The 9,316-nt window shown below is 33.8% G+C and overlaps 1 long non-coding RNA gene across 1 annotated transcript; it reads right to left on the reverse strand.

The window, feature by feature from the left end:
- Nucleotides 1-250: 250 nt before the first annotated feature.
- Nucleotides 251-654, reverse strand: LOC130948218 (uncharacterized). The gene is made up of 3 exons (XR_009072978.1): nucleotides 635-654; nucleotides 449-502; nucleotides 251-340 (listed from the first exon to the last, which is right to left on the reverse strand). It is a non-coding gene; the product is annotated as an uncharacterized LOC130948218 (long non-coding RNA).
- Nucleotides 655-9,316: the final 8,662 nt, after the last annotated feature.

Here is a 9,316-nt window from a genome sequence, read left to right on the forward strand (position 1 = left end):
TACAAATTTTTATCTAATTTGTATTCGAATATTTATAATATTTCAAAAAATAAACAAACTCATCGTATTATCAAACTAAAAGAAAAATACTATAAACAAGCAAGTCAATATAATTCAAAATATAAACAAATGTATTGATCATCAACTATAATAATAAGTAACAACCATACATCAAAGTGTGTTGATACATCAACTATAATTCAAAACATAAACTCAATGTATTGTTCAACTATACTAAGTTATGCAAATAACAAGACTATATAACTGTCCTCAAAATCTTGTGAGCTTGTTTCATCAAGTGAACATAGGGGATCACAGTTCCAGATTCAGTTGGTAAGTCCTGAAAACATTTATATTATTAGAAATAAAAGTGATTATTGAATTTACTGCAACCCCAGAATCAAAATTAAAATTTTGCATTTTATGATAAACACTTATTAGTTATTACCTGCTAAGACTAAACCAACACTCTTAAGAGCATCATCGGATCCCGAAGCCATTACTGGGAAAAAGACAAGATTTGAGTTACTCAGTTCATAAATGATGAGAGGAATTTCAAAAAAAGTAAAACACACACATGGCAATCAATATATAGACACACACACACACATGGCAAAAGAAAGTAAAACATTACGAGCATAACACCACTGCCATCTGCAACTTTACAACCAGATAGCAGAATAGGGTTCTTAGAATTCTTTTCAACCTGCAAAAAGGAAAATGATTATCAAACTTAAGAAATGAGACAAGTAATTTTTCTTATTCAGCACATAATGGAAAAAAACACTTACAATATTGCTCTCCCCAGTCATACTAGATTGAGATCTCAACTCTTCTACCTCCTTCAATTACCTTCTCATGCAGAGAGAAAATTTAAAGATTGAAAAAAAAATATATAAATATGATAAGGAGGATGCTATAATAATAATAGTAATAATAAAAAAGTACAGAGAAGCAAAAATCAAACCTCCAAACGAATGTTTCTCTTCTCCTCATTTAGGTTCCGAAACTGAAAAGACTGCTTATAATCACTTATAGCTACAAAAGGAAGCGGAGAAAGAAAGAGAGTGATGCGCACTTCAAACGATAATATTACTACAGATGTAACTATTGTGATAAGTGATAACCTCCATAATATATAACAGTTATATAAAAAAATCAAGTTGAGAAACAGAACCATAGAACATGTTTGAATGCTTTATTAGAAACTTTACAAAGACAAAATATTGGCATAGTACCTGTAACAACAATAACAAGAATAACTGCAAAAGCAATGCTTCCACCATCATACCATCCTTCCTTAATACCCTGAAATATAAAATTAATTCTTCTATGGATGAAAACCTATTTGGCTATTTCTCAACATTTAAAAACATATTCCTAATCAACCTATTTCTCAACATTTAAAATTTACTCTACCACATTTTCTCACCTCAGATTTTATCCCCAGTACTAATGAAGCTGTAGCAGCTACCATTGAAATAATCAAGGTCAGAATTAATTCAACAAAAAATGATGCTTAGCCTTTTAGAATGAAAATTCAACAAAAAATGATAAATATGCCACGTACCATATATTTTAGGTGAGAGAAATGGACATATAAATTAGGGAGGGCATGCTGTAAATTCTCTTCAGCTACAACCATCTCTATTGCTTCTTTGTATATACCACAAGCTGACTCCATATTTCCCTGCAATAAAAATGTAACAGGTAGCGCATGTAGTCATCTTTTCTGTATCAGCTTATCATCAAAGAGTAAAGCTTTCTTCAATTGTAGCAAAGGCTAATTGCATACCAAACGTTTCTCCATATTGGCTCTTGATATAACATTCTGCACAAAATCAGAATCTGACTCTTTACCAGTCTGCTGAATATATGCAGCGCGAGCAGCTAAAACATCTCCTATTTGTTCCTTAAACCTGGCATTGAAGAAATGGATTTTTGGTACACTCTTTTACAAATAGGAGTCATAATTCAAGGTAAATCAAAGCATACACTATAAATAATCCAACTGTGCAAATTTAATAGAAATTATTATTAGTGTAAACCTGTACTAAGATCTATACCAACCGTCCGCTTAAATCTCAGAGACAATCCAAACACTACCAAAGTATTGAAACAAAAATTACACAAACTGATGATAGCATGATTTAATCAAACTTCAAACAAGTTAAACTAAATTTTCCCATAATTACACCTTCTGCCAAGGATTAAAGTCATCAGAACCAAACAACAGAATACCTCAGCCATGGCAAAAAGAATGATAAAGTTAACCAAAAATCATTCTTTAATATATTGAGAAAATAGACTTATTAATGAGAAAGAAAGGAGAGAACCTCAGCTTCAACAAGAGATTCGTCGTCATCTGCATAAGCCATGTTTGACAACAAAATCTACATGATGCAACAGATAAAGTTAATGACCAAACTCAAAGACAGGCAGTAAAGCAGTTATTAAGGAAACAGTGGGGTGAATTTTTGTATCTTTTGATAAAAGAAGAATATCACTGAGACGAAGAAAAGATTAGAAATGTACTTAAGGAAAATAAAGCATAGATGCAACATAAGAATGTAAAAACATGGCTACATAAGAATGAGTAGAAAAAATTAATATGATGATAAAGATGAAGAGTTTAACTGAATGTCACTCACAGAAGCACATGTTCTGAGAAAGGCACATGCCTTAGAAGCCTTGGCCATGGCAGTTTTCTGGTCCTCAGCAATAACAAAAGGCAGTATTGGTCATCTAATATAAGAAAGTTTATTGGTCATGAAGTAGTACATACAAGTAGTACTCATCAATTATATTAGGCACAAAACAGTGGTTTAATAATAACTAACAACTTCAAGTAAGGAAAAATACTACCAATCACAAATGCAAAACATGAGAAAACTTACACCCAATTTCATAAGCAATCCAAGAGGAAAAGTACATAAATCTTGTGAATTGGGAAAAGGAAACTAGTATACTACTTGTATACACAAATAATCACGAGAAGATTGACTCACCATTATTCAATTTTTTTGCAGACTCCTTGAAAAGATACGCTGCCTAATAGGAAGAATAATTAATTAAAATCCATTTAATGTCTGATAGATGAGCAATTATAAAGAGAACCAGCCAAGGAACCAAACTTTGATGACTTGAACATGCCCTCTAATCTTTCTCAGCACTTGCTCCTTTTCTTCTTCTTTCTTCAGGTCCAAGGCGTAGCGAAATCGGCGAGAAGCGTTAAGCACAAGCGCTGCTTGCTAAAAAAAAGAAGAGAATTTTTGTCTAGTCATTAGAAAAGCACTAACCTCCAGAAAATGAAAACTAATACATAGCCTAAAAGCAGCAAAAAACAGAATAATCAAATAGAACTCCTTTTGAATCCTTTTTGGGCATGGCTTTACATTGGTTTTGATATACAGAACAAGTTCTCTCATAATTATGCACATGCCCAAAAAGAACCAAATCAACCTGGTTCAATTCAATCCAAGAATAAATATATAAAGTGAACAAAAAATTTAAGGGTCTATATAGTCTATGGAACTTGATTTACTAACTACGAACCTTATTGGCTAATAGCAATGGCTCCACAGCTGCAACAAAATTCTTGTCAGCAGATGAATGATCTGAGGTATACATTGGCCTATGTCTGTAAACATTTAAAAATATTATGATCAATGAATATATATACTGTGAAATTGAATAAGCCTATGATTTAAACTAAACTAAACCAAACTCACCCCATGAATATTAGCCATGGAGTTTTTTGTCTATTAACTGAAGCCATGTCAGATTGTGACGTAATATGAAAAAAGCTTCTCTGAATTTACCTGCTCAGAATTTTGTGACCAATCATGCTCAGTTGATATAACAGTGAAATGAACACTTGCTTGTTCAATAGAGTGATGCTGGCATTGAAAAATATGTTTCATATGCTACTCCACATTCCCCACCAGAATCAGGAGTGATGTATACTGAACCAGAATTCACATAATCCCTGAGTATATAATAAAGTATATTATAAACCATAAGCCTAGTAATTAATGATAACATCACTACTTTAATTCCATTAATGATTATGATATAATGATAATAATAATAACAATAATATTACCTCTCATGGTTCCCAATTGCTGTCATATAAGAAACTCTGGAAGCTACTGGATTAATAAGGCTAAGGAAGAAATCCCATTCTGCTAGAAAACCAGTGGCATAGCTTATGTCTCCAATGTGGAACACTGAATCTACATTCTCAGATTTCACTTCTTCATCTATAGCTGAAATAAATGAAAGTGCTCCTGGCTATGAATGAAAAATGAAGTAAAAAATTAGCATTATCCATCTTCTTCTCTCTTTTTTTTTATTTTTTATTTTTATCAATAACATATATCAGACCTAGAAATCAGTCCATCTTATAGAATTCAAATCCACCAGTCATAATTGAATGCCATATCTGGAAACTCAAATCATCCCTTATCCCTTATCCCATATATAGTTTTTTGTTCATAAATCTACAAACAAATTTATGCACACCATTAACAAGAAATGGATGCAAGGAATGGATGCACACAAAGAAATGGATGCACACCACAATGAACTCTAGCAAAACCTTGCTGAATTCCACTCAATCAACATTATCAGATACACTCTAAAGTTTATTGAACAAAATATAAAAAATCTGCCAATTCAAATGCAATGGTTATTCGCATCAGTCACCATCCAACAATTAGATTTTGAATTAACTAAAAAGTAAGAAAATAAAAATCAGAGTGACAAAAAAGAAAAACAAAGCATACTGCTGGGGATCTTCACTCGACCATAGATGGTGTAACCTTCAGCAGACCTGAAAAAAAAACAAAGTAGGATTAAAATCGATCCACATAACATAATTCTAAATCAGAGAGAACAAACGGAAAATTAGGATTAAGGGACGAGAATTAGGGTTAAGAAAAACAGGGAAGGGACAGGGTTAGGGCTAGGGATAATGAAATCAGAACAGAATCACAATGGAAGGGTTAGGGCTAGGGATAAGAAGGAGGCGGAGGCCTACCTGAACTAACAGCGATGAGAGAAGACGATGACAAACCTCCGGCGAGGAGAGAAGAAGCAGCGCGAGAGTAGCGGTAGAGGGAGCTCGTCACGGCTGAGAGAGCTCGTGTGACGACGAAAGGAGCAAACGCATTGAGAGCGGTGGTGGAAGGAGCTGGTGCGACGCGAGCCGCGGCGGCGGCGGTGACGGCAACAGCGGAGGACGTCACATCTTCAATGGAGCTTCAATGGAGAGAGAGAGAGAGAGAGAGAGAGAGAGAGAGAGAGAAGGCATGGGAGTAATTCACGTGAAAAAAAGTGAACTGAAGTACTCGGGAGTAAAGTGACTCATCTCCTTATTTTAATATATTTCCGACAGAAAATTTAAATTACAGACGAAAAAATCCGTCTGTAATAATTTAATAAAAGACAGCATTTTGTCTATTTAATTACAGACAGATTTTCCGTCTGTAACTATTTCTCACTGAAAAAAATTAATTTTTCCGACGGAATTATCGACGGATTCTCTTTTCTGTCTGTAATTTATGCTAATCCATTTTTTTTGTTTTCTGACAAAAAATCCCTCTGAAATTCCTTCTGTATTTCAGTGGGATAAAATCCGTCGGAAATATCCGTCTGTAATAACTAATTTTTTAGTAGTGTGTTTAACTGCTGATTTTGTTTTTCTATCCAGCTTTCTCATTAAGATCCACTTGGTAATAAAAGAATAGATAAAGTAATATTAAGAGACACAATTTTGTTTAAATAAAATAGAATAGAAATAAAAAAAAGAGTGAATTTTCGCAGATTTTTTTTTAAAAAATTGTCTATAAGCAAATTAATTAAAAAGAATTACAATAAAAGCTTATTTTTGTGGGAATAATGTTAGATTAAATCTATGAGATGCATATGATAGAGTAGTTATGGACAACCGATTCTTCAATAAATACATTTATGCCAAATTAATTAGTAAACTAAACACAGGAAGAACATGCATATAATTATCCATGAAAAAAGGACAAGCCCATCAAGTATTGATAATCTCATCATTTATTATTTCCATATCTTATTAGTTCATTTATGGCTGGAATATGAATAACCAACAGACATTGACGTTTCTAGCAATAAATTTATAAATATTATCTCTCATAATACCTTTGTTCCTTTGGACCAGACTAGCTACACGAAATGGTCAAAGTGTTATATTTTGAACTAAACATATATTATCTCTCAATGTACCTAGCTTGGTGTTTTTCCTCTATAACGATGAATTAGTAGTTAAGAATCGGGGGACCATGATGACTATGAAGAAAGTAAATGGATGTTGTTACATAACATGTGATCAACATTAATAGGGTGGGGTTTGGTCACAACTACCACCCTCTTAGGTATTACTCACTGGTTTATATAAAGATCCTTCCCCCACCCTGACATGAATCTTTATTTGGCATTTCGCAGTTTAAGTTTCTATCGAAAAGATGCATGTGACAGTGACACCGTAGCTAATCGAAAAGGTTAAGGCAATATAGGTAAAACACACATCTAATTAGTTAAAAACACACATCTTATAAGAGGTGTTTCCTTTTTTTTTTTTTAAATTTCTATCTTGTCCATTTAAAGATATTTAGTTAAAAAGTTTAGAGAATAAGTCCTTTTAATAATTAAATTAAACTAAACCAAATTCTATTACATTTGTGTTTTTTTTTTTATCAGAATTTACTTGTCATCTTGTTTTTAATATTGTCTTCTTTTTTTCTCGTTTTTTTAATCTTTTTTTATGTGTTTTTTTCGTCTTTTCTTTATTGTATATATTTTATTTTTTATTCTTCATCTTCTCCTTCTTCTCTTGTATTTTCTTTCTTTCTTTTATGAAGAAAAACAATAAAAAATAGATACCCAAAAAAACATTAAAAATGCATAAAAAACAAAAAATATATAAAACTTTTTGACGTAAGTATAAAAAATTTTTGATTATACACAAAAACTTTTGAAAAAAAAAACATATAAATTATTTTATGCTAAGCACAAAATTTTGCGACACAAACATAACTTTTTTGAAGGAAAACATACAAATTTTAAGAAAAATTTAGAAAGTAAACGCAGTAATGTATTAATGATAAATACTATAAATTGTTTGAAGGTACCCAATTTTTTAAGAGAAATATAGGAAGTAAACATAAAACTTTTTGAACGATAAACACAGAAACTCTTTTAAAAGTAAACCCAGATATTTTTTAAGAGAAACAAAAAACAAAAAATACAAAATTTTTTTTTACCTAAGCATATTTTTTTTTACGATAAAAACATAGTTTTTTTTAAAAGAAAGATAAGAAACACAAATTTTTTTTTTCCAATGCACCAGAAACCTTTTAATTAATTAAAAATAAAAATTTTATTCTTTTTTTTTTGAATTAATATACTTATTGTTGCGAGGGTTACCTGAAATGTTGAGTTGGACCTGAACGTGAGGTCCAGGTCCCTTCAAGTGACAGTGTCTGACTTGTTGATTTCGAGGTGCTGCCTGTCTGAGTTCTTCGTGAAGAAGTGGGGGTGGTACCTGCAAGAGACTCCGATACTTAAGTTAGCGTGTTTTAAGTAGAGTAGAACGTGAGTTATACCTAGAGGGTGCTAGTGTATTTATAGTAGAGCCTGATGACCTCCCTAGGGGCGATAATATTATCTTCTCTTATCTTTTGGGAGTTTGTTGAGATCTTATCTTTTTAGTCACTTCTTTCTAGAAGCAGTGACCTCGCCGTGTTGGGTGCTCAGAGCCTTGCGCTCCTTAGTTGGTATCCGACCTCTTTCAAGAGGTCGGATAGGGGTTCGAGGACCCTCCTCTATGGTCGGCCCTTTCCTCTTTATGGGACCCGATCTCGTTTTCGGGTCAGGATATGAATAGTGCCCCTACTTGAGCTTTGACCTTTTCGTAAGTCGTGCTTGAGCATTTTGCGGCTTCTTTTGTCAAACACTTCTTTTCCGGGTAGGTCGGGCAACTGACTTTTGTTATTTTGAAATTTCAAACGTTACCCTGCTTTTAACGCAGGGCTGGATTGGCGTGACAGTTTTCTTGATTCTTGTGTGCGCGTTAAAGCTCAGTTATTTAGTTTTTTCGCTGTTTATAAAAGCTCCGTGAATCTTTCTCTTCATTCTTTCTCCACTTCTGTGATTCACTTCATTTTCCTTTCTTTGTGGAAAGAACTTCTCTCCTTCTCCCTTTGTTTTTGTTTGCTCCGGTTTCTAAGATTTTCTTTATCTTGGATTTTTGGGAGGCTTCTTCTTTGAAGAGGATCGTTCGCATTGTTGCTTCTTGTCGTGCTCTCCTTTTTCGACTGTCGCTCAGGTTGGTGCTTTGTTTTTCCCATTTTCTTGCTGCCTTTCGAATGATCTTAATGGATGTTTGGTTGGAGTTTTGCCTTGTTTTTGACTTTGGTGGTCGTCATGAATGCTGGTAGTGGTTTTGTTGCCTGATTCTGTTTTAAATGACGATTCTCTGCATTTCTTAAAAAAAAGTTTCTTGCTTGACTTGCTGTCTTTAAGAAATTTTTGTTTTCCGTTTATTGCGACACACAAAAAAGGGATCTTCTTTGTTTCGTATTTTTTGTGAACTTTCGGGAAGTGGTTGGTTTCCTTGATGGTCTGGGCTTCCCTTGAAGGTGTCACTGTAATGCTGCACTGCCTGAATTGGAGGGGCGCCTTCTGGTTTAAATGTGATTCTTTTCGAAAAGAGAATGGGGTAGTTGATACCTTTTCAGGGTTTGCCTGACCTCTTTGTCCCTGTCCGGGTTATTTGTAGTAACGATTTCTTTTGCTATTGTATTTTTAGGTGTAGCTTTATGTCTAGTAAGGTTTTAACGAAAATGTCCACGAAAGTTTTCCCTGGCTTTCGTAATTGGGTAGATTCTGTAGTTCTTTTCTGTGTGACTGTAGTGGACCGGGAGTATTGTGATTAGTTTCGGAGATTGCATAGGATATGTAATAATAGGAAGGATGAGAAGGATTATGAGCTAGTCGTCCTTGATCCTGAGGAGAGGGTTTGTTTTCCTCCTTTGGATAGTTCCGAGCATCCCTTTTTCTATGCGTATGATTTTTTTTTCACGAAATTGGGCGTTAGTCTTCCTTTTACCAAGTTCGAGACCGAGATCCTTTGGACTTGTAATGTAGCACCCTCCCAGCTTCACCCTAACTCCTGGGTGTTTATGAAAATTTTTTAGCTTCTGTGTCAAGAGCTAGGTGTCCGTCCTTCTATTAGTCTTTTTCTGTATCTGTTTGTCTTGACCAAACCTAGGGTGCAAAAGGG

This window comes from Arachis stenosperma, chromosome 9 (genome assembly GCF_014773155.1).
Source record: "Arachis stenosperma cultivar V10309 chromosome 9, arast.V10309.gnm1.PFL2, whole genome shotgun sequence".
NCBI lineage: Eukaryota > Viridiplantae > Streptophyta > Magnoliopsida > Fabales > Fabaceae > Arachis > Arachis stenosperma.